The sequence below is a fragment of the Corythoichthys intestinalis genome, chromosome 4 (genome assembly GCF_030265065.1).
Source record: "Corythoichthys intestinalis isolate RoL2023-P3 chromosome 4, ASM3026506v1, whole genome shotgun sequence".
Classification (NCBI taxonomy): Eukaryota; Metazoa; Chordata; class Actinopteri; order Syngnathiformes; family Syngnathidae; genus Corythoichthys; species Corythoichthys intestinalis.
In genome coordinates, this window is record NC_080398.1 from 20,371,513 (window position 1) to 20,397,271 (window position 25,759).

At 38.5% G+C, this 25,759-nt stretch overlaps 1 protein-coding gene across 1 annotated transcript in view; it reads left to right on the top strand.

The window, feature by feature from the left end:
• The window catches only part of zbtb7b (zinc finger and BTB domain containing 7B), a 44,888-nt gene continuing 19,129 nt past the window's right edge, over positions 1-25,759 (top strand). Inside the window, exons 1-2 of the mRNA XM_057834567.1 lie at positions 1-402; positions 4,992-5,071. The gene's annotated coding sequence lies outside the window, so the exon portion shown is untranslated. The remainder of the gene's footprint in view (positions 403-4,991; positions 5,072-25,759) is intronic.

Sequence of the window (25,759 nt, forward strand, 5' to 3'; positions counted from 1 at the left end):
GGACGCCCTGCCCTCGCTCCTCTCCTTGCCCCCCGGGGTCCTGCCAACCACGACCGGCGTTTTCCCCTTCGACGCCGCCGAAGCCAATAGGCGCCCGGCTGGGCTTTAAGTAGGCCAAGCCGCTTCCTGGTTCTCGGAAGGCGGAGCAGGAGGAGTTGGAGTGGGCCAGAGGAGGCAGTCACCTCCGGCGAGGGGGTGGAGGTTTGACCGGCTGTCCAAAGACGACACCGCGGGACCAAGTTGTGATACAAAGTGTAGGAGTGCGAGCGAGTCTGTGGATTCGATGAGGGGATTCCAATTATTTATTTAAAAATTATAAAATAGACGAAAAACAGACAGCGTGGGTCGACACGAACCAGGAAGTGAGCGGTGGGAGGCGACGAGTACCAGGACAGGTGACAGGTGAGTGCGAACATTCCAACTCGAACACAGCCTGCTTGAATTTGAATACAAGTATTTATATGTTTTTAAATACTTTATGTAGTATATGTCCGCGCCGTAACTTCCATTCCGAGCTGTTCCGCGGTTCCTCGTCCTCAAGCCTCTGAACGAGGTCACGGGAGGACTCGCGAACCACGTCACGGGGTCCATTTACTATTCCCCGCGGCAGTGTACTCTGTTGTGTGAGTTTGGAGGATACATGTGTGCCCGCCAGGTGAGAGGTAACGAGATGCATACTGTACAGTGGGCAGAGAGGGGTCGTAGAGTCCAATTGAGGAGTTGCTAATTATAGACGACTTGGGCTGATATCCAAAACCCAACCTGATCACACGCACGTCACCTGCCTGCCATGCACACGCACGCAGGGGGATTTAGCCATATGTCAGTGAGTGGTCGCTTCACCATCATCCTCATCACCATCTTCTTCATAACAAGGACGCACCCACCCTGTATTTTGTGCACTGGTGCATACTTGAAGGGTGGGGAGGCCTGTCATGCAAGTGGGCTTGTGTGTGATTACAGAGGTAGATGAGGCTGGCTCGCCCCTCTGACAGACCGGACTGACAAGCTCGACTGGCTTGGGTTTGGTTTCCCCTGCATTGGGCACACGCACACACACACGGCTTGTTTGATTGAGTCTAGAGACGCCCATGCAGGTATGATGCTCCTCACTTAACTTCCTTATGTCTGATCAGGTCAAATATTAAAAGTGGCACTGTCATATGTGGGGCAGCACTTTATGGAAAACCACTAGGCCAGGGCTCACCAACATGGACACAGGTAGCCAGCGAGGACAATTGCCCTTGTTGTATTATCAATAGAGATGCACGATAATATTGGTCACCGATAGTTATCGGCCGATAATGGCAATTATGACGTCACACAGATAATCCAGATAAAGCGAAATTCAACCGATAATGCAATCCGATAATTATATAATTGATTTAGCCTCCAAATGTGCGCAATCAACAGTTTTGTCCAATTCTGCTAGTTTTAAGGAGGTGTTTTTGCAGTGTAGTAATGTGATATATGTTAGGAATGGCTTACTTTTAAAGGCAGTTTTGAGCAACTTGGGTGTTTACTCTCTAAGTAATTGTTGCCAACGTCATTGCCATTGTTTAGTTGTTGAAATTTACTACTTGTTCACATTTGATGCGGAAAAAAATAGCACTAAATTACATTTTTGCACAGTAACATTTGATCTTTGTATACTTTAAAATTTTAAATACATATTTGAATAGAATTATCGGCGTGACATTATCGGGTGGAAGGGGCAGGAAATTATCGGTTATCGATATCGACTGAAAAATGTATTATCGTGCATCACTAATTATCAACATAAAGTTGGAGGTTGCCCAGTTTTTTGAAGAGGTCAGGTACCTTGTTGAAAGAGAAAGCTTCTTCTTAGGTACAGATTAATGCTACCTGTTTGACACACCGAAAAAACAAATTTTCTCAAAAAATACTTGATTATTGCTAGACATGTGCCGATTACCGGTTTCAAGGTATATCGTGGTATGAAAACGTCAAGGTTTCAAAACCGCTAAAATTTTTCGGTCATACTGTCCCTAAGGTATTAGTTATTTTTTATGTCCCAAAAATGCATGGAGAAATCCCTTGCTTTCAGTTTTTAGACTCAAACCTCCCCCACTGGTTGTTGCTCAGTGTCTGTGAGCCAGCTGTGCGACCCGATGGCTGGAGGAGGTGTAACTCCTGAAATTCCCCCCCATCGAAGAAAACGAGTATGGGAATACGTCGGCTACAGAAAAGTTACATGGCCAGACGGCCGCGATTTGGAGAAGGAGGGCCAACCGACATGTAAAACATGTTTCCGGAGGATAGCTGCCGAGGAGGCAATACCTCCAATATGATTTTGCATTCATACAAAATTAAAGGTTAGTACACACTGTCATGAACGTTTCCCACCAGCAACGAGAGTTAACTCCAGCGTGTTTAGTGTGTCTAGCTGTGGTAAAACGAGGTATTTTTTTTCTCTCTGGCAACTGTCCGTGTTGAGAAAGGGTTTGTGTATAATGTAAACATGATACGAGTCATACACACATGCTTTTTATAGAAAATAAATAATTATTTTCGTTCTGATGCTAATAATTTTGAGCTGTGGTTGTGGGTGTAGGCTCAACTAATAAAGGACTGCATTTATTTTAATTTTATTTAGAATTTTTTTTTTCTTAAATTTATTTTAACTTAACGTTATAGTTATCTTCCAATTTGTTAATGTTTTGAAAAATAAAAATCCTATTCAATGGAAAAAAAACTTCATTTTTTACTCAAATATCTCAAAGTAACACATTCTAGAGCTGTAATTGCAATACAGCGATTCCCTGAAACCGTGATATTTTGGCTTAAGGTTATCATACCATAGGAATATCATACCGCCACATGCCTAATTATATCTTAATGATATCTGTCATTAATATGAAGACATTGATCACGTTAATACAGTAATTTCCCGAATATAACGCGCACTTTTTTTCCCCAAAATCAACTTGTAAGATCATGGTGCGCATTATAAACGGGTACATGGATGGAGACAGAAATATACATATATATATATATATATATATATATATATATATATAAACCGATTTTTTTTAAAAATTGACACGGCCATGTTGTGTTGAAGAAACGTATGCGGCGACCCGTTGCCGACCATTACGGTACGTGACGTCACCATTTTGTTTCGGTAATACTTCACGCTAATCGGCCGAATGATTTCGTCTGTGTTAAATTCTGCTTTTTTCACTCTTCATCAAGCACAGAATTTAGTTTCTTGAACTCATTTGAGTCAACGTTTATTGCAACTCCGCAACTCGGACCTTAACAAATGTAACAACAGACTTCCTGTGTGTGTCTGTCAACTATATCTGTCCCTCGGGAAACTCAAACCCAAATAACAATAGTTCCTATTGTTACTGTCGTGTTGACAGCGATGAGCTCTCACGGATTTCAGACTTACGTTCTCACTTTCGTTTTACCGTATCAATCCATGGAAGAAACATTTATTCATCGCGATGAAACGAGCAAGTTATACAGCAGCCTTTAAAAGAAAAGTCACAACTGTTTTGTTTTCTCCTAGATTCTGGTAAGTTGTCAAATCATATTATTACCGTAAATATTGTCAGTTTATGGTAATGTAACTACCAATGTGCTGTGTTTTACCAGTCAGTAAAATGACATTTCTGTATCTGTACACGAGCTCTGTTTTCTTGTATTCTTCTATTTATTGGTGCTAAAATTAGGGTGCGCGTTATAAACGGGTACAATAATTTCCCCTAGATTTTACAAGTAAATTTGGGGTGCGCATTATACACGGGTGCGCCTTAAATTCGGGAAATTACAGTAATTTCTCACAATAACATAAGATCAGTTTCCAACAGACTATGTTAATAAAACTCTGCAAGGGTTTACATTTTCCAATTGTAGTGCTGTGAGAACAAGTGGATGATGGTGGTCAGAAGGACTGATGGTGCAAATAGGCTGCCTCTCGTCTGTTAGACTGCTACTATTGTAGCTTACCATCATGTCATGTGTAGTGAAAAAAATAATGCAGAGTAAAAAGTCTTTGAGTGTCCTAAAAAGTGCCATATAAATTATTAAATGATCACCTCTAAAATGTTCCCAGAAAATCATGATGTCCCATCACTTGAGTTTCATTTTGATCAAAACCATAGGCTACTTATGACATTGTTTGAGGGCTAACTGGTACCCGTGGTCACCATGTTGGTGACACCTGGTACACAGCACCATTTGGTAAGAAAAGAAATACAAGACAGAACCCCTGAGCTATTATTTCAGAATTTCATACAAGTGCTTAAATTACAATAATAGTTAATAATAATAGAAATAAACACAACAAGCTGAAAGGAAAAGGACAGGTATGCTTAGTGTATTTGTTTAAAAACAAGGCTTTCTCTTGGACAATACAGAAATTTACTCTTTAAACTAATATACATTATTTCACTTTGAATGATACATATATTGTATGCTGTGAAGGAAGATGTACAGTAAAGTGCACGAATAATATAGAATCCAACAGCAGCATCTTAAAATTGAATGGCAATAATAGCAGCCCAGGATAATTGGACATCTGCTTCATCCCTGCTTCCCGCTGTCCTGGCATGACCTCGGAGCTTTCCTGCTTCCTCCCTTACAACACTTCATCGCTGACATATGCTGGTTTGAATCTTCTCGCACTCTTTACAGCTCAGCCTACATCTTCTAATAAAGTAGAACACAATTAAAACAGGAAATATAAAAACACAGCAAAGTCAGGCTTATGTTGACCCTACTGACTTTATCTCTGCAATTGATACAGGATGTGGCTCGCTTCTTTTACCCCCACCCCCAACTTCTGTAATCTCTGCATGATAAGTTATCGATGAATCATATGACTGAACGCACTATTGTACACACTCAGTGCACCCTTTATTAAATTCATAGCCTTCTCTGCTATCCAACAGTACTTTTATGGGATTAAAAATCCTCAAAGTAATCCTAAAAAATGTTCAGAATTTATTGTATTTCCTCAGGTATATGACCTCAGTTAAGACTCAGCAAAAAGGAGTGAGACGGAAGACGAGCCATTCTCTCTGCTGTTTATGGACTGCAGGTAGGATTCATGCAACACAGACTGCTCATGATTATAACTAATATGCAATGGTCATGTTGTGCAAGATATTCTTGTCTCATGAGGCTGGTTTGGAATCGGTTCACAAAAACTAGACTGATCTTTGCAATGAATTATCTTTTAATGCCAAATAGATTAACTAGTATTACGAGGTGGGAATCTTGGGGCACCTAACGATTCGATTACGATTACGATTCAGAGGCTCCGATTCGATTATAAATCGATTATTGATGTACATTCAAAAATCCTCTCAGGCTAAACCAAACTAATATTTCAGTATCAAGTTAACAGTTCAAAACCGTAAATAAAATTCTCAAGTCCTCATTCTGTATCAGCAGCTTTAAACTACATTCAATTAATTTAATGTTGTGAATCAGCCGTTAAGTTGTTAAAATTGCTCCCGTTAATCAATAATTTCCCTTCCGTCTACTTTCCACATGTCAAAGTTTTAAAACGGTTTCATCATTTAAAGATGGATTTAAGTCAAGATTTTGCCGATTTAGAAGTATTTTAGATTAAAAGTGAATTAGGTTCGCTACAACAGAGCCTTCTAGAGAAGTCTACAGCTTTAAGATGGCGGCTGTTTACTAACGCTGGCAAGTCTGTCATTTCACATCTAGTTCTCTATAGACCCTACTCACGTGACGTCCCAGCCACGCCCCCGCGCTATGTTGTCCGTATACTCGTCCTGTTAATGCATTTGCGCTTCGTAAATTCCTCCTATTATGGCGTGTTTTTCTGCTCGTTAACATTAATAATCAAAATGGTGAAGTCGTGTGTGGCGGTCGGTTGCAAAAACAGAGAAGATAGACGGAGAGACTTGGAAGTTTTACCGTATTCCGAGAGACCCGAAGAGGAGACAGAGATTGACTACTGCAATTCGACGAGAAAACTGGGCTCCAAACGACTACCACAGATTATGTAGTAGTCATTTTATATCTGGTAAGATGCATTTAATATATATTTAGAGGGTTTGGGGCTGACAACCACAATTAAGATCATTGCTAGGCTAATCGCCGACAACATACACTCAGACGTTGTGAATGAACTACCTGAAAATATATAATTATAAGGGGATAATCAGACAGTTGTCATACAAATAATTTACAATTTCACTATTGAGGTCAAAAGCCAAAAAATAAATTCAACAAGGGACAATCCGGAGTAGTGCTATCGCACTTCATATTTATTACATATTATATTTGTATGTAGTGAGAGTGCTATCGCTAAACCATATAAACATTAAAAGCCCTAGCTCCATTGACAAATGACATGAAATACATTAGACTTGACAGTGGATGTTAGCAAGAACAAAAGATTTTGAATTGAAAATTTCGTAACTCACCTTCCAAGCACAAGATTCCTGCTGAATTTTCGTGTACGAAGACCTGTTTCACCCAACCAGCAACGTAGCATTTATAAGCCTCCAAGCTCTTAAAGTTTTTCAAACTTTCGTGAGAATAGGCTGATTTTGTGTGGACAAGATGGTTGTAAATATCAGGGTCAGGCAGAGACGGCGAAGGCAGCGGGTCAAAAAACATCGATTTAGGCATCAAATACGGATCTGGCGAATGGACAAACTGAAGCTTTTCCACGTAACGCCGTTTATGCAACGCATCCAATGAGTTTACAGCGTCAGATAACACCAGGGCTTCCATGAATTGCTCTATAACTTGCTCGACTAATTGAAAACAATGAGAATAGGTCTAAAAAATAGGTACAATATGGCGGCCGGAAACAGCGACACGCCCATTTTGTGACGTAGGTGAGTAGGGTCTATACATGTTCAAAAGCCACCGTCGTCTGTCATGTCGCATCTAGTTCTACATATACGTGATATCTACTGTAACCCTATGTGGCCGTATGTTTGTAGCAACTAGTTACTGGGCGTTGTTTGTAGCTGCTGTCGGCCGCACTCAGGTATTATTGTTTTTTTTATATAGCGGCAGGAGTTGAACATGATACTCTCTGTACATTCCTCATTGCGTCCCGAAGACTGCGCTAACTGTGTTTTAGTTCAGCTTTACCTGGTATAATTCAATAATCGGAATTTGGATGTTTGTGAATCGTTCTCGAATCTTCCACGGCCGAATCGCGAATAAGCTAAGAATCGGAAATTTCGCACGCCTCTACTAGTATTGGTTAATTGGTAAATTTATTCGATCATTAAAAATCTATATTATGGGTGGGAACCTATGAGTACCTTGCGATCAAGAAATCTATTTACGATATTCCTCGATACAACTATTAAAGCAGGGGTGGGCAAACCGGTCCTCGAGGGCCGCAGTGGGTCCTGGTCTTTGTTCCAACTGATCCAGCACAGAGCTTTTAACCAATGAGGTTTCAATGGAAACAAGAAGCACCTGACTGCAATCAACTGATTGCACTTATAACACACCAGATTGGTGAAAAGGTGTCCTCTTGATGGGTTGCAGCAAAAAACCCGCACCCACAGCGGCCCTTTGTGGAATAGTTTGCCCACCCCTGTATTAAAGAATAAAGCCAGTTGTTTCCAAATGGGGAAATAAACAATGTTTGTTTTTCGTAGCATGGCGGACAATGTTAAAAACTGTTGTCTTGCTCACAGGCTATGATAATATTTCATTGCAACGTTTCTGTAAATATTTACAGCAACACTGTTTTTGCAACATTTTCGTAAACGCATAAGTGTATTTCTTGACCTAGACACTTTTATAAAGAAAAACTTCGGTAGCAACCTGTTGGTTCCTTTATTAAACAGTCACACCTTTTTAAGGCGTTATTGATTCTTGGCTGCAACCCCTAATTCAGACACTCACTCATCCAATCGCATTTGGATACTGTGATGGCCTCGCTGACAGTCAGTACTTGTAGAACTCTTACACCACTACACATAACACATATTTACAGTCATACATGTATTGTGCAGTTTTTACTTGGCAGCACTCATGATAAATGTGTGTGTAAAGGGACAATTATGTGCTTTGTTAGAGTTAATGACAGATAGCTAGGAGTTTCGCTGGCCTTGAAAACATGTGACCCCCACCACCACTCATAATAATAATAAATCCCTGCCATCCATCTTGTTAGCAATTACCGCACAACAATTCTAGGCTTTGTTGCTCGAGATAAACATAAAAAAGGGCATCTTTATGTATACAGAAGCGACCAAACAGAAATAGCTATGCTGAGTCTTTGGCGTTTCTGCTATGGGGTCGGGGCTGCCAGGAAAAAAACAAAAAAAACATGGACAACATGGAGATGGACAAAGTGGTGGATCACTTGAATATTTCATAGGCAGCCTGGAAGTTAACTCCTGTGTGGTTTGAGGGCAACCCACGCTCTCAGCCTTTAAAGACGCTCCAGGAATTGAGCCAAAAGCTACACTTGAACAATTAATGGTTTGCTCAGGTTAAATGATCCATGAAACTTCAGCCAATATATGAATGAATAAGAATAGCTTGAGTCTTCTAGCATGTCTAGATACATTTTGTTACAAGCGAGCAAAAGCTCTATTTGAATTTCTGCCTGGTAGCGAAGTATCAAAATGATGTGGACTGTAAAACTGTAAAGATACAACAACACACGTTCACTCCCTAAATGCTAACATACACAGATATTGTATGTTTTCATTTGTATTAGAGCAGGGGGGTAAACCGAAAATTTACCGTTACCGAAATTCTTCACGATGACCGACGTAATTTTGACCATGTCGGTAAATTTGGTAATTTAATAAAACAAGAAAATATAGTCTTTTCATCCCGTTTTGACTCTGTGTTGTTCGGCTATGTTCATTCCCCTTTAAGAAAGCAGACAGTGTGCTTACGTATGGAGTCACATGGTTTTCAGGAAGCCAAACAAACAGAAGCCCGGTAGGCTAACGCTAGCGGCTAACGCTACAAGTGAACGGGATGGAGTCGGGCTTAAGTTAGCTTCGCCAAACTTTCACCCGACATTAAGTAAACTCTTGGCGGGTTCCAGGCGGGCTTTCACCCGTTGTCCTCCCTGGTTCTAATGATTTCAGGAGAGGATGCTTTAAGTGCTTTCTTCTTGTAGCCAAACCACAGGCTAACGCTAGCGGCTAACGGTACAAATGAACGTGATGGAGTCTGATAGCGGCTCTAACCTTGTCGAAACGGCTGAAATTAATGAATGGACTGGGCACGGACTTCATGTAGCAATCATTATGTCGCGTTATTTGGTATCTTTGTGTGATTTCTCTGAAAGCTTTCATGATGGTAAAGCACTCAGCATAAAGTATAATCCAACAGTGAAGCCTATATATAATATGACAGTTTAATGGCCACAGCTATTTTTCCGTATGTGTTTGCTTTATTCTGCCATTATAAAATCTTAAATGTTTCATTGGCATCAGAGCAATACAGCTTTAATCTGGTTGTGTCTGTATGGGGGGGGTGCATGTATTAAAAAATTGTTCTGGGAAAAAAAACCCTGAAACCTTGACTTAAACACTTGTGTTGAATCATTATGCCACAGCAGCCATTACCAATAAGTTGTCTGAAGTGTACTGTTAAAGCTGCAAGTCATTTGTGTTAGAATGACATGTTTGCACAGTCGTCATATTGATTTTTATAATGTTATAAATTTTTCAAGTCATACAAGCTGTTATAAATGTTCACACTAGAATTCTTATTTTTTACAAGATTTTTTTCAATACTTAATGTTTAGACTGCATCTGCAATTGTTAAATTGAAAGCTGATAAATAAATTTAACGAGAAACGGTTAATTTGTATTCCATGCATTGATTCAAAATTTCAAATTATATAAGTCCGCTTGGGCGAATTTATCGTCATTTATCGTTGTCGAGGTAAATCTGCTCAATTTATCGTGATACGTACTTAAGGCCATATCTCCCAGCCCTAATTTGTATTCATTACCGTAAACGTGCATTTACTACAATGATGATCATGATAATTTAATCTATAAGTTTCAAATGTTACTGTTCTGGAATGAAGCCAGAGTGGAACATAAGAGTACACCAAATGAGCGGGAAATAAGGCAGGACAGATTGAATTGACATGCATGAATTTACCGGTACTGTACCTATTTTATGTCTTCTCAATGCTCGAGCCACTTTGATGTAATTGGGTCATTTTTAGAGTAATTGTACATATTTGAGAACATTTATGAATGGAATGGTTACACTTTTTTTGTGTGTTGGTCCATGACCTCATTGTAATGCTATTTGACACCGACGTTTAACTGTTTTTTTTATTTTTTACTTTTTAAATGGGCCTTCATTATGTCTTTCTGAAAGACTTCAAAGAGGTTCATGCAACAACATATTTGTGGACTTGTCTGCACTGTCAAGTTGAAAATAATTTTTAATGTGGGAAAATCTAATTGTATAATATCTGATTATTTTTTTCCCCTAAGAAAAATCAAAAGATTATTTGATTTTAAATAATCAGTAGTTACTATCCTATCCTACTCATTTGTTCATATAATATCTGATTCAAGTAACTTATCAGATGGTTGGCTGTCATTTGAACAAATATTTATTGATACTTGTTTTTTTTTGTTTTTTTTTTTAGTTTTTTTAAAAAATATTGTATCACATCCTGCTTTTTAATAGACATTAACTTAATCCTCTATCAATTCCACTTTTCTATTGTATTGATTCATCGACGATTATGCCCATATGTAGAGTATAAACATACTTACCGGTAGTTGCATTTATGTGCCTCAATAATTCCCCAAAATAAAAAATTAGCCAACATTACTGTATGCTCAATTTTTTACTGTGCCAAAGGTTATGTGTATGTGTGTGCGCGATGGACAACATGGTCTAACAAATCATGTGATCATGGGTCTGCTGGAATACAATATGACTGGTGACTACCATGTGTCTGGGGAGTGGTGAAGCAGTGGGTTTGGAGGCAGTCAGGGGGTTACCTCAACACATGTGTTTGGGCATATTTCCAACAAACTCTCAGATTGGGATTTTTTTTCATTTCGAGTTTCGCGTGCCAATGTTGTGAAAAAGGCTAATACTTAAGCTCTTTATTCTCACTTTTTAAATTTATCCAGTCACTTAAGTGTGGGGAAAGCATTCTCAACAGGTGCCTGTTGAGTGTGTGTGTGCAGGGTGGGGGTGATTTAGTTTGGAGCGGCTACCGTTGAGTCTTGCCCCCACTTGATGTGTGTCAATAGAGGAAGTTGTGCGTCTGCCATTTCCTCATTTTCAGTCACGGGGACCCATCACGGCGTCGGAGGTCCCTCCCACGCTCTGGACCACCACACTCCTGTGACTGTGGCTCGTGATTCAACACTTCTAGTAAGACAAGCAGCGTTTCTGGGCGGCTGCTTATCATAAGGAGGTGAAATTCAAGGAAAGTGAGAAGACGGAAACACCCAAACGTGATGAACAAGACACCCCCACAGTCGAAAGTTACCCCAACTTTATATTGCTTCTTAGGGGAACTCCAAAGAGCTGAACTTTGTTGTCGACTTTCGGAGGAATAAAAATACCCTTTTTATTGTTTCTGTACATTTTGGTTTTGATGCGAGAAATAGCGATAATGGAATGACATTCTCATTGGAAAATATCAATTATCCAGCTTTAAAATTAAAAAATATAGATTGTCGTCATTTATCAGATATTAAGGAAAATTTTAGGTTTTCTTGAAACTTCATATTCTCATCCATGCTCTGCTAACTCCTTCAAAGCGACCAGTGACAATGTGTGTCATTACATTGGGTTCAGGTCACCACTTCATTTTGTGTCGACATTGATAAGCAGTCTTTGTTACCTTGAATTTTGTTGAATAACATAGAATCGATAGTGAATTACTCAGTCGAAATTAGCTGAGCTCTTCTGCTGGTGATTCACTCAACTTGTGGGGTCCAAAGAAGTGACGCGTACTGTAAAATCGAACTACATCTATGCAGAACTCTAAAATTACCCGCAAGCTGCATCATACAACAAAACAGGGTTTTATAATGTTAAAGGAAATGTAGTAAAATAGCCATCGCTGGTACTCATCACTCTTAGTTTTGATCAACGAAGGGCTGACTCTTTAATGGCAGTGAATGGATAATATTTTGTCCAACTGAATCTCTGGTGATACAATGGTGTTACTCTGCTTTCTGCTTTCCTAGAAAAGTTTCTCAGCTGTCTTATCAGATGCCACATCATTATGCCAGCTGTGACTTGTGACCTGCTAGCAGGCTAACACATTTATCTTGGTATTGCAGTGTTAAAAGCTAAGAGCAATGGGAATTGAAATTGAAATAATATTTGGAAAAAAGCATGGTGGAATGTGTGGTTGTTTCGTCGAACTCACAGTTGTGATGTTTTGGGTTCAATGTCCCATGTGGAGTTTGCATGCTTTTTTTGTAAGTGCGTTGTTTTTTTCCCGGCTAATGTGATTTGCTTTCAAATTCCAAAAAACATGCATGTTAAGCTGGTTGAAGTCTCTAAATTGTTCATTTAGGTGAAATTGTCAGTGTGACAGTTTTGTTTTTGCCTATGTGCCCAGACTACAATTGCATTTATTTTGCACAACAGAGAAAAGGTTGACATTAAAATAAAATGTAGTCAATGGTTTGATGTATTGTACTGGTATGTTTTTTAGCAATACACGTACATAAGTTATCAGTCATCAGACAATCACTAATTCATATGATAGTTTAAGTGCTGGGTGATACGGATCACGAAAACGATTAAAATAATATGTGTCGTCACAATTTCCTTCTATCGTCACCATGATCATTTATTAAATCATTGACTATGTAGAAAGGACAACACTGAGGAGCTGCGCCTCAGTCACAGGAGTAGTGCGGAATGGCCAATAGAAGACTGAATGATCAAACCAAGGGTGTCATAAGTCAACACACTACACAAATATATGGTGCATAAATATATATATAGTTGATGGAAATTAGTCATTTATCAGGTGGGTGAACACAAATAGTGACTACCACTGTACTGCAAAAGAACGCGCTATCAGTATTTGACACGAATTGCAACTCATAGATCTATGAAACCTTGTTTCATTGGGGCAAAAATATTTAGTGAGCCACCAATTGCGCAAGATCTCCTACTTAAAAAGATGAGAGTAATTTTCATCATGGGTGTACCTCAACTATGAGAGAGAAAATTAGAAAACAAAAATCAGAAAATCACTGATTTTTAAAGAATTTATTTGTAAATTATGGTGGAAAATAAGTATTAGGTCACATACAAACAAGCAAGATTTTTTGGCTCTCAGAGTTGTAACTTCTTTAAGAGGCTCCTCGGTCCTCCATTCGTTATGTGTATTAATGGCACGTGTTTGAACTCATTCTCAGTATAAAAGACACCTCTCGACAACCTCAAACAGTTTCACTCCAAACTCCACTACAGCCAAGACCAAAGATCTGTCAAATGACACCACAAGAAACAAAACTGTAAACCTGAACCTCGCTGGGAAGACTTAATCTGCAATAGGTAAGAAGTTTGGTTTGAAGAAATCAACTGTGGGAGCAATTTTTAGAAAGTGGAAAACAAACAAGACCACTGATAATCTCTTCGATCTGGGGCTCCACACAAGATCTCACCCTGTGGGTTCAAAATGATCACAAGAACAGTGAGCAAAAATCCCAGAACCACATGGAGGGACCTCGTGAATGACCTGGGGAGAGCTGGGACCAAAGTAACAAAGGCTACTATCAATAACACACTTTGCCACCAGGGACTGAAATCCTGCAGAGCCAGACGCGTCCCCCTGCTTAAGCCCATACACGCCCAGGCCTACCTAAATTTTGCTAGAGAGCATTTGGATGATCCAGAAGAGAACTGGGAAAATGTCATATAGTCAGATGAAACAAAAAAAAAAAAAAAAATTTTTTTTTTTTGGTAGAAATGCAATTTCCCGTGTTTGAAAGAGAAATAATGCTGAATTGTATTGTAAAAACACCATACCTACTATGAAGCATGGGGGTGGAAACATAATTATTTACGGCATTTTTCATGCAAAGAGACCAGGACACCTGATTTGTGTAAAGGAAAGGATGAATGAGATTTTGAGTGAAAACCTCCTTCCATCAGCAGGGAGTTGAATATGAAACGTGGCTGGGTCTTTCAGCATGACAATGATCCAAACACATTGCCTAGTAAACAAAGTGTGGCTTCGTAAGAAGCATTTCAATGTCTTGGAGTGGCTTCGCCGGTCTCCAGATTTCAACCTCATACAAAATCTTTGAAGGGAGTTGAAAGTCTGTGTTGCCCAACGACAGCCCCAAAACATAATTGCTCTTGAGGAGATCTGCATGGAGGAATGGGCCAAAATACCTGCAAAAGTGTGTGAAAACCTTTGGAGACTTATAGAAAAAACGTTTTGAGTTCTGTCATTGCCAACAAATGGTACATAACGGAGTATTGAGATGAACTTTTGTTCTTGACCAAATACTTATTTTCCACCATCATGTGCAAATAAATTCTTTAACAATCGTACAAAGTGATTTTCTGGATTTTTTTCTCATTCTCTCTCTCTCATAGTTGAGGTTTACCTATGATGAAAATTACAGGCTTCTCTCATCTTTTTAAGTGGGTGACCTTGCACAATTGGTGGCTGACTAAATACTTTTTTGCCCCACGTGAGATCAACACAGAAGTATTAGACCATCAAAATATTTTACGATATTTTGTTCTATATGGGCTGTCCTTTGGCCATTAAAAAATGATTTTGTTTAGAGAGCCGTCGAATTAAACATCACAATACCCTGTTCTAAGAGACTCTGTGATTACACCCCTTATTAGTTAATTCTAACCGGTTGCTTTTATTCTCCACCCACATTAGTCATTCGAGCAGTAAATTTCCTCCTTGCGGTCACAATTCACGGATTTACAGTAAGACCATTCTCCTTACCGACCTTGCTGTCAGTGCCATATTGAGATAACTACTCATCAGGAAGGCGTGACACATTGTCACACAATGTCGTATGATCATCTATCTCGAACTTTTATAGTGTCGGTCTTTTCACAAATATTGTAGCTCCACCTCTGCGAGTGCTCGACCACCTTTACTAAATACAGGAAAAGGAAACTGATCAGGATCAGTTAACTTTGCAACATTGTTTTTGTGTGTGTGTGTGTGTGTGTGTGTGTGTGTGTGTGTATGCTCATATTTGCAAAGTCAGCTGACTCGCGAGGATGACAGCAGCAGTTGTTGAGACCCTCCCAGTGATGTGGCAATTTGTTGTAGCGTCTAAAGCTGCCTTATGATACATTTCAGTCTGTAAGTTAGTTATAGAGTTTGTAAAATGCATGCTAAATTAGGTCAGCTGTAGTTAATCTTTGAGAGTTCCATGGTCAACTGACACTAGATGTAGAATATGATTCTGCCTCACATCCCAAATATGAGAACAAGATGGGCATTTTAAATTTACAGGGCAATTTTTTAGTTTTGGTAATTTTAAAACATTGCCTTATAATGACCTGGCATCCATATACCTGGACATCACATTTTGAGAAATGTAGGCCTCAGTGTTGACTTTTGATGAACAAGTATGGCCTAAATGACTCAAAATATGATGTTCAGATATGTGGATGCCTGGTCTCAATGAAATATACGATGCATTTGACTTTTTTTTTTTTCTCTAAATATAATTTTGGTTCATTATTATTTATTCTTGTGCTTTGTTGTTGTAATTTGGACTTTGAGTCTGTTAATAAATCTATTAGTTTTTATATAAATATATTTTTTAAAGAATAAAATATATTAATTATGTATAATTTTAACAAAAACTTGAAAAAAAATGAATAAATTCTAAAATGCACTCAGTTTTGGCCCTCCATAACACTGTAAATTTATTATTTATTTTTTTCATTACTTCATAGTATTTCTCTCATTGTCTACCATTGACAACAACATATGTCCAATTCATACAAACTGGGAGAATTTGGTGTGAATCCTAAAGTTTAAATGCCATTATTGGTGCTAGACATCCAATTACTTTTGATCGGGGGGAGCTGGAAGTGATCATTCGGCCAGCCTTTTCCAGTAAAAATGGATTGGACATCCAGTGCCATCAATGACAGCCGATGAGTTCAATAAGTGCTGTATAAGGGGGTTAACAAATGGCGAATAGTATTTTGCGTGATGTTAACGATGGGCAGTTTGTTACCACGAACATCCGCACGCAACACTCCTGCAAGGACTTTTGCTGTGTGGCGGCATGTGTCTGTGCATCGGTGGCGGTTGTTCTCCCCTCTTTTTTTTTTTTTCCTCCCACCCTTCTCTATCTCTTCTTCTGTTTTGTCCTTGTAACTCAACTCTTTGCTGAGCGCTCTTGTTTCACATCTCCTCCCTAACACAGATTGACGGAGGCCCCTCTGACTAGATTTTCCTGTCTTAACTTTGCCTCCCCTCTGCTCCACGTTATCTCCTGTACATCTCAACACCCACTTCCCCCTTTTCCTCCCTCATAAATGTACTTTAGAAGTGTGATTTCTAAGAACATCTTCCTCTCCTTAATTTCTTTCTAAATCTCAGACACTTCCTTTTTACAACCTCTTCCTGCGCTTTTTTCTCCTCGCTCCTTTTATTGTGGCACGTGTGACAGAAAGGTTAGTTACTCACAACATTGTAAATCTGTGACAAAATCTGTATCAAAACTTACTGCTTAACAAATATAAACTTGTTCTTGTTGTATTATACATCATGTTTAATTATGCATTCAAGATTATGCAGTATTGTTTTACTATAGCCTAAAAATCACATTCTGTCATTGCAACCATTTTCCTCTGACAGTCAGTTATAAATCCAGTCAATAATATTAAGCAAAGAGAAATCACTTAATCATAATCATTTAATAACACAAGAGTACTATACATAGTCTGAGAATGCCGTTAAAGCAAGCTGATAATGGTTGTTACAGTTAGATTCAAGGTTTGGAAGTAGCAACCCCCCTGCCCCCCCGGTCTTTTTGAAGAACAAATAGGATTTAAAATGAAACTGTCAAAGTAAATGAAACTGCTTGAATTGTAGCCTTAATATCAATAGATTGTTATAGTGTTTAGTATTTTGGGATTTTACACAGTAATACCTTTATTTTCAGATGTTCCAAATTAGTGGCCCATTGACAAAACCTTGTATTCAACCCTGGTTGTTGATACGCTGATTCGAATAATTTGCAATCAATGATGGTCTGAGTTAATGAAAATTATCAAGTTCAAACTTAACTCACTGGTGATGCCTTGCTAGACACTCGTGTACTGCTTGTGGGAGACCTTTGACAACAGTAAGTGGGGAAAAAAACATGCATTCGGTTAAGACTGATGTAACCGAATAATACTCAGTATCTTTGCTTTCAGAAATCTTTTTACTATCGTCATTTCTGGACTTAAAGTACACCAGACTATAAGAAGCACGGACCAATTTAACTAAATTTATGAAAAATAGGACATATGCATATATGCACCTGACAATAAGCTGCAGGTGTCCATGTTTTAATATAGGATATTACATAGAGTGATGTTTCACAGACATATTTGGTTGATCAAAAATATATTATGTAATATGACCAAATATTCTAAACTCAAAGTTTCTTTTAAAACTCCTGCCATAGCATCTGATATATCTGCTAATGGCAATCATAGCAGCTACCATAGCAGTTCTGGCACACTATGGTAATCTATCCTCTTTAAATCAAAACTCAAAACAGCCAGGGCTAGCCTTAAACTGTTCTGCTGTAATAGGATCAACTTGGAGGGAGCAGTTCTTGCCAATAAAATCCTTTTGAGTGCTGGTTGACAATGGCTAATCAGAGCTAGCATAATGTCCTCTTGTCGCAGCAAATGATTGATATCCATCCTTTAAAAAGCATCTTTTGATCACGGCATATAACATAAGATGTATCCAGAAAGCCCCCAGAGGTTTTGACGAAATCTGACGAAACTTGGCGTTAGTGTAGCGGCTGAAAGCCATGTCATTGCAAAATGTGGGTATCTATTGTTTAAAAAAATGTCTATTCATCCATGGTTAGATAAATGGTTTGTCTGTAGTGGCAGCAACGGTCTTCTCTTAACAAGTCATCATGTACCTGAAATGAACTAGTTTTCTCACACACAGCCTATGGAGCTATCACGAGCTAAGAGTGCGTTTTGAGAATAGAATATACACTAAGCACACGCGGATACCTATGAAAACTCAAGAGTTGTTGGACACTTTGAACTAACCCTAACTGGAAACATCATCATAAGGCGCCGGGCCAAGGAGTGAAATGAAATGAAAATGTCATTTTTTAGTTTGTCATGAGAAAATATTTTAAAAAATATATGAATATGACGCTTCGTTATAAAAGCCATAGGGTAGAGAGAAAAAAAGTGGCGCCTTATAGTCCTAAAAATATGATACTTTTTATTTATTCTTTTTTGTCAAAAACTCAGAAACTTGACTCTCTCGCTCTCCCTCGCTCTCTCTCTCTCTCCCTCGCTCTCTCTCCCTCGCTCTCTCTCCCTCGCTCTCTCTCTCTCGCTCTCTCTCGCTCTCTCTCGCTCTCTCTCTCTCCTTTAAAAGAAACTGCTGTATTTTAAGGCAAAAAAATGTTGTGTTTGACAGAACAATATGTCTAGATGCTGCCATAGCAGATTCATGGCGCATTAAGCCCCGGAACTAGTTTTAATTTGTCAGTTTTACCCTGGAAACCTCCGTTTACAGACCTCGCGCAACCGCTTTTGTTTCAACCCAGCCATAAAACGCAAGTAATTAATTATATTTATTAATCAATGGGTCTGTTGTTTTTAGCTTAAAATCATTAATTGATGGCTCGTTTTTTTTTTTAAAACAAAAAACAAAATATGACTTAAAAAAAATAGTCACTCACATATTTTAAACTTTTAAACAAATTATGTCACATTGAAAAAAATGGCGTCTGCAAAAACGTCACAGATATCTACCTCATAATTATCGCTTAGTTGTATTTTTTTGTTACTGTCGCATTTTCTCTGATATGTTAGATGATAAATAATCGATCCAAACAAGGAAAAATTGAAAAAAAAAAAAAAAAAATGTTTAAAAGGGTAAATATATGAAAAAGAAAATCTTATTCAGGCATGAAAATCTCTCACCTTTCGGCGAAATTCGCCGTTTTGAAGTCAAAAAGGGCGACCTACGTGAATTGCGTAGATCCGAGGAGAAATTCTTTTTGGTGGGGGGGGGGGGTCGGGAGGTTTTATTTATTTATTATTATTATCATCATGTGATTAACTTAGTACGCCAACTGAGCACTTAAGAACACAGTCAGCAAATCCTTCTAGAATCTAGATGCTTCGCTGACGAGAACCAATCATCGGCCCAAGCTGCGTTCCACTATTCCAAACGCGCACACTCCTTACGCGTGTACATGGAGTGCTCAGAGAGCCTTCGGTTGCATTGCAAAGCAGCGAAAACAAAAAGCAGGCCTTATCCACATCGGGGCAGACCAGAGCACAGCATACACACTTGCCTGTATTTGCCAGCAGATTGAATTTGGTGAGTAATGGTTTCAATCGTTTTCACGTTTTGCGATATAAAAAAGTTACTGCCATTCGTTGCAGCTTGCGTTGAACACTGCCAGAGCTAGCCAAATCTCCCATGAAAAAAATAGCTCCCGTTAAATTGGCGTCAAGCTTGTGTATTTAGCGGTAATATAAACGAAGAAACACTGTTGAGTTAAATTAAGCGGCATTCTCTCGGATGGAGGGGGCGCCTCACATCGCTCCCGTCGTCCGCCGGAGACGCGTTATTTTCGGCTTGGATTTGAGCTGACGGCCGGTGTCGGCACAACAGCGGCCCGACGAGTGGTGGGAATGAGTCCTGCTTCTTAAAGCTTTTCAGAAATACAGGGATCCCTCGTTTTTCACGGTTAATGGGGACCAGAACCCGCCGCAATAAGTGAAAACCGCGAAGTAGCGCCCCAACCCCCCCCATTTTTTTGTGCGTGTTCAATGCATTTATTCAGATTTTACATTGGAAAAAAGATACATATATATAAGACATGTTTTTTCACTTTTTTCACCAAAGTATCATTTATAAATGGTTTTCAAGCACTTCAAAATGTAAGAATTATGATAAGTTTTAAACATGTTACTGCCCCACCAAATTATTTTTAAACAAGAATAAAGTAGTTAGAAAATGCTTGGCTTTATTAAAAGCTTCATAGTGAGTCTACTCAAACCCTCTCAGGCTTTGGTAAACGGTGATTGGCACATGTGCAAAGGTTTTCTTTTTATATATATTTTTTTGTTTGAAGCAACTTATTTGATTGAATAATAAAGACACAAATGTCCTAGCCAAAATGTGGCCCAAACGCAAAACATTACTTAAATGAAAAAATTTGTTTCAATCAAGAAAAATAGTTTTCAAATGCTTTTTTTGTCTCAAATTTATGATTGCAATCAAAAACATTTTTTTTTAATTGAAGCTACTTTTTGGGATTAAAAGTATATACTGTATTTTGATTGAAGCAACTTTGTTTTTGATAGAAGTAACTTTGTTTTTTGATTGAATAATAAAAACACAAATCTAACTCCATCGTTATTGAGTGAGAAAGAAATTAAGAAAGCTTTAAAACTAAAAGCCACCGGGGAGTCTGTTTGTTTTTTTAAATATTTATATTTCATTACATAGACATGCGTCGTAGGGAAGGGCGATTGAGGGATAAAAAAAGGAGTTAGATGAGGCTGCTAAAGGCAGTGGATACCTCATCAGCTGGGTGAATAGCAGACCTGGTAAGAACAAGTTTGCAAGGATAGTCGGGTATTAAATCCAATTATAAACACAATTACAATGTTATTTTTCTATAAGATTTTTATGTCATTGCTTTATTAATCATTAGGTGCTAGAGTTGTTAAGTATGGATAATAATGAAATAATAGTTTTAAGAAAATTGTGCTGTTGGTGGCTCAGTGACCATCTGATGTGGTTTGTTCTCAGATGAACAAGTTGAGGAAGGAAGTTTTGATGCAGACGTTGAAGGAAGAAAAGAGGCAGACTGACTGAGTCACAGCCAGAAAGTGTTGATGACAGTTTTGATTTCTATTCACTGTTGCCCCCTCCCAATTAAAGTATGTCACAGTCGCAGCCAATTATTATCTAAAGCTGGTTAAAATTTAAGTTATGTTGTTTTAAGGTGTATTAAATACTTGTTCATGTGCCCCTTTTGATCTACGAGCACCTACCCCTCCACCGGTCTCTGCACGGCCCTGCTGAAACACAGTATGGGTCGACAGAGCTCAATATTTTGTTGGGGTGTACAATACAGTGTACTGGAACATATTTCCTCCACACCCTTCTCACCTTTTTAACCCCTGACCCATTTTCATGCCTGCTTATTATATGACCATGTTTCACCCATAAAATCCCCCAAAAATCCAGCTATGGCCATTCACAACTGTGTCTTGACACTCAGTGATACATGCTACAGTGTACATGGAGTTTTTGGATCGAAACAAGGTAAGTACGCGATAATATCTCGTTAAAGTCATGGCGTCTGTAATTCTGCTCTCGCGTGCTCTCACCTCCAGATAGGGTTTTGCTGTTTGAAACAACATTTTTAAAAAAAGCCCTCCTGTTCAAAATTTTTCTTCCCCCAGAAGATTGAGATTTTAAGCTTTCCAATGATGTATTACACATGCATATCGGACAATTTTGAGTGTTTTCTGCCATATATATTTTTTCAAACAAAATAATTCTTGAATAAGTACTGATAAAGCACCTCCAACGCCGACCCCTATCTAAAAAGCTAAGATACTTTTAGAATATACAGCAAAATACAAAAGTTTGGACATACCCAACAGGCACTTCATTTTTGCATGCATGTATTTGTATGTCCTTAAACAAAAGTGTATATTTTCTCCAAACTGATCCATAAAAATTGTAACTCAAAATGATATTGGTCTTCAATCATAAGTGGGCAAGGTCTGGAGCGTGCGTTTATGTGTGTGGTAGGATGATTGCATGAGCTGTGCCAGTGAAATAAATAATGTAATATGTTCTTGGAATCAAGACCACAGTGTGCTGCACATGCTCGCTGTCTCACACGCACACATGTACACGCATAGACCTGATTGCTTCAGTCCTATTACTGACAGAGGAGGGCAGAGTGGACACAATTTGAATGACGTTAATGTCAAAAAGTGACATGTTTTTTTTTTTTTTTTTCTCAAGTATATGGCTGTACGTTGTGACTAATGCAAATGAACATTTAAAATTTTCATTACTGAGTTGCTTTTTGATTCCTCCTAGCATATTGTAAATGTTCAGCGTACAGAGGACCGCAGTAACTCAAATTTATTTTGTCTGTGTGTTTAGGTTGTGTACGATAAATGTTGTTGGCTTAAACTGTCCTAAGATGTCTCTCTAAAGTCAAATGTGCGTGCTCTCCTCTCATGTCATCCCCGAATTGCTCCCTCCTCCCTTCCTTCCTCCGAGGTGTCCCACTAAATCACTGCTTTCACTACCCCCTGAACAAGTCAAGTGTAAAGAGTGTGTGTGGGTTTTTGACGGAGGAAACAAACCATGAGAGGAGGACAAGTGTGTGGAGGACAAATGGTATGAGCTTCTTTGTGTCACTTTTGATCCGCTTGGCCCAAGTTGTTGAGTGATAATTAATGAAAACAAATTCACATGTGTTGTCATGTGAGTTTGAGTTTGCTTGTGGAAGGGAGTTTCACTTACCGTACTGTGTGAGCAATTCATGTGTGTGAGTCTGCTATATTTAACGAAATACTTCAGTTGCATTGTGTTGTTTTTAATCGATGTAATTTTTATCCTCTGAGCCCATGTATTATGCATTCTGCTGGTAGCCTCACTCAAATGAAGCATGGAGTTGTATGCTTAGTAATTTGGGTTTTATTAGTTTATTGCATGCAGAGTACAGCAATTTCTAAGCCCACGAACGAACCACTCAGTTCGTGCGATTGGGACGATGCTGCAGTCCATAATGTCCTTTAAATCCAAAATGTTGCGAACGTGATATTTTCATTGGTTGAATTAAACATATAGTAGACGTACTGTACATTTTATTGACTGTGGATTGCTGTTTACCGACATTAAGCCACATTTCAATATAATGGCATATATTACCACAGACACAGCAACGCTATACTGTAATTCACATTGAGTAGGAAATGAGTAGTGTTGTTTGGAATCTGCACCATTAGCAATCTTTGATGGAGACTCCATCTTGACGTTCGGAAATTGAATTCGGCTAGCTACATAAAAATGTGTTTGTTGTTAGTTTTCAGGCAATTGTACAATACAACAAATATTGAATGATGTAAATTGTTAACAATACACATGATTAAGGTTTAAATATTAATCAATTTTACAACTTAATCTTGAATAATTAATGTAATTTCAGCCCTTTTTAAAAAAGAAATATTTACATTTCACATTCTAATAATGCTACACGATATACCGTTACTGTAAAGCAGGGGTCCCCAAACTACGGCCCCAGAGAGCATTTTGATTTTTTTTTTTCCCCCAATAGTGTTATTTCCTCGCTTTTTTCTGTGAAGAACCCAGAGAGAGTTATTTGGTTATTATTTATTTAATTAATAGTGTTATTATTATTTAGTATTATTATGTTATATTATATATATATATATATATATATATTTTTTTTTTTTTACTTTTGTTCCGCCAAGAATCCAGAAAGGGTTATTTGATTGTGGCTGTCTGAAATACAATAAATGTTTACATTTAGGCCCTCCTGCAATCGTCACACTTTTTCTGTTACAAACTGACCCCGGCCCCTCATCAGAGAAGGGAAAAGTTATGTGGCCCTCACAGGAAAAAGTTTGGGGACCCCTGCTGTAAAGGATTGAATTTATCCCTTTATAATTTTATGCCATATCGCTGTAAAGTCAATGATGCTCACATATATATGAAAATGAATATGCACAGTATATTATCAATAAGTAACATTTGGATATGCTCTATCTGTAATAAACCGCTATATTAGGGCAAAGTGTTAAACCCTTTTGGGTTAAAACTTAAAACTATATTTTTACATACAGTATAACATTACATTGAAATACTCTATGGATGTCAACAAGCAACACTGCCTTTAGGATCCAATTTAAAAAAACTTAAAGCAACACTAGGTAACTTTTCAACCTTTATCAAATATTTTCATAAAATTTGTGATATGTCGACCGATGACTTGTTGAAGGGCACCTCTTTTACATTTTGAGGGGGTCTGTATTGCTTTCACCGGCACTAATTAACTATGAGGAGGGTGGCAGGAACCCTGCCACACAAAAAAACTACAAATGTGCTGACTGCTTTACGGCATACGCCACTTCCCCATTCATTATAAAGACAGAAGTTGATGCAAACACTTTCTTGCAAATTCTGAAAAGATGGCAGAGCAACAAAAGAGACAAAAGGTTTTGTCCGAGGAGGGGAAAAAAAGGGAGGTTACCAGGATACTCATAAACACTGGCCCAGCTTTCACTCGCTGGCGTGACCCGAACTTGTCAGAGTTCGGGTGACTGGTTTAGCCACACATTTGTTAATCGTCATATGCTATTGTTTAGCCAAAAATGGATTCATTACCTCATTACTATTCATCCTTAACCCAGCCACTGGAAACAGTAATGTCGATTAATCCATCTGCAGGTGCCCGGGAAATCATGATTTTACGACTCTCTGCGGGTGTGCGCTGGTCCTCATGGAAAATGCAGTCTTCCTCAAGGCAAAACACTACCGCTTTTGTCCACCGGCGTCGCTAAAATCGACCAAAATTGAAAAGTTACCTGGTGTTGCCTTAAAAGGAGAGCATAACATTTGCGTGACTTTGCATTATTAGTCATAGCTTCTAGTATAACGATGGTATGATGTTATTCCATGTCATGTTTGCAAATATGACTTTGTGAATTTTGCACTCAAGCTCGACTTTAAGAAAATTGTGTTACAGATCGAAATCGCAATATCGGCCAGAAAAATCGCAATTAGATATTTTTCTAAAATCAGCCTTAGTCGGGACTATACTATTTGCTTTGTGGGACAGAAGAAGAGTTCCATTGTGACACAACCAGCCAAAATAGATGTCGCTATCTGCATTTCTATCTAGATGAAGCCATTTTAATGGTTTCTTCTGTGGAACATGTGCTACCCATCCACAACATTTCTAGGAAAACTGTTATTTAATGAATAAGCAACCGCTTGGTGGAAGTAGTGCTAGTTATACTGTATTATAGAAGTAGTATTTTTTTTAACATTGTGCCACCTCTTTAGAGTCATCACACGCAGGCATAAACCTTTTCACACGAAGACAAACACAGACACACATATTCACACACTAGCACTTCGGAAAACATGTGACATCAGACTTCACAAGAGAATTTCTCCCTCTCGGCCGCACTTTTCTCTGAATAGCATAAAGTCACTTTTTCCTGCTCGTGCTGGAGCTTGATATAATTGAGGCAGACTGGGAAAACTTACTTAACTTTAATGGAAAACAAGAGCCATTAGAATAACACTTGTCGTTCCACACGTAGACCCTGTGTGTATGTGCAGTGGGATTTCATGAGGTAGATGCAGACACTAGCCTTTTTTTTTTCTTTCAAATGCAGAAGTCGTGCACGTTTGCTCACTTTCCTGGCAGTTGTCCTTCTAATGGACGCTCATTAAGTTTTCATAGAAAAATACATCTTCTGTTCAGGTTTCGTCTGTATTTGCGCTTCGTAAAGGTACAAG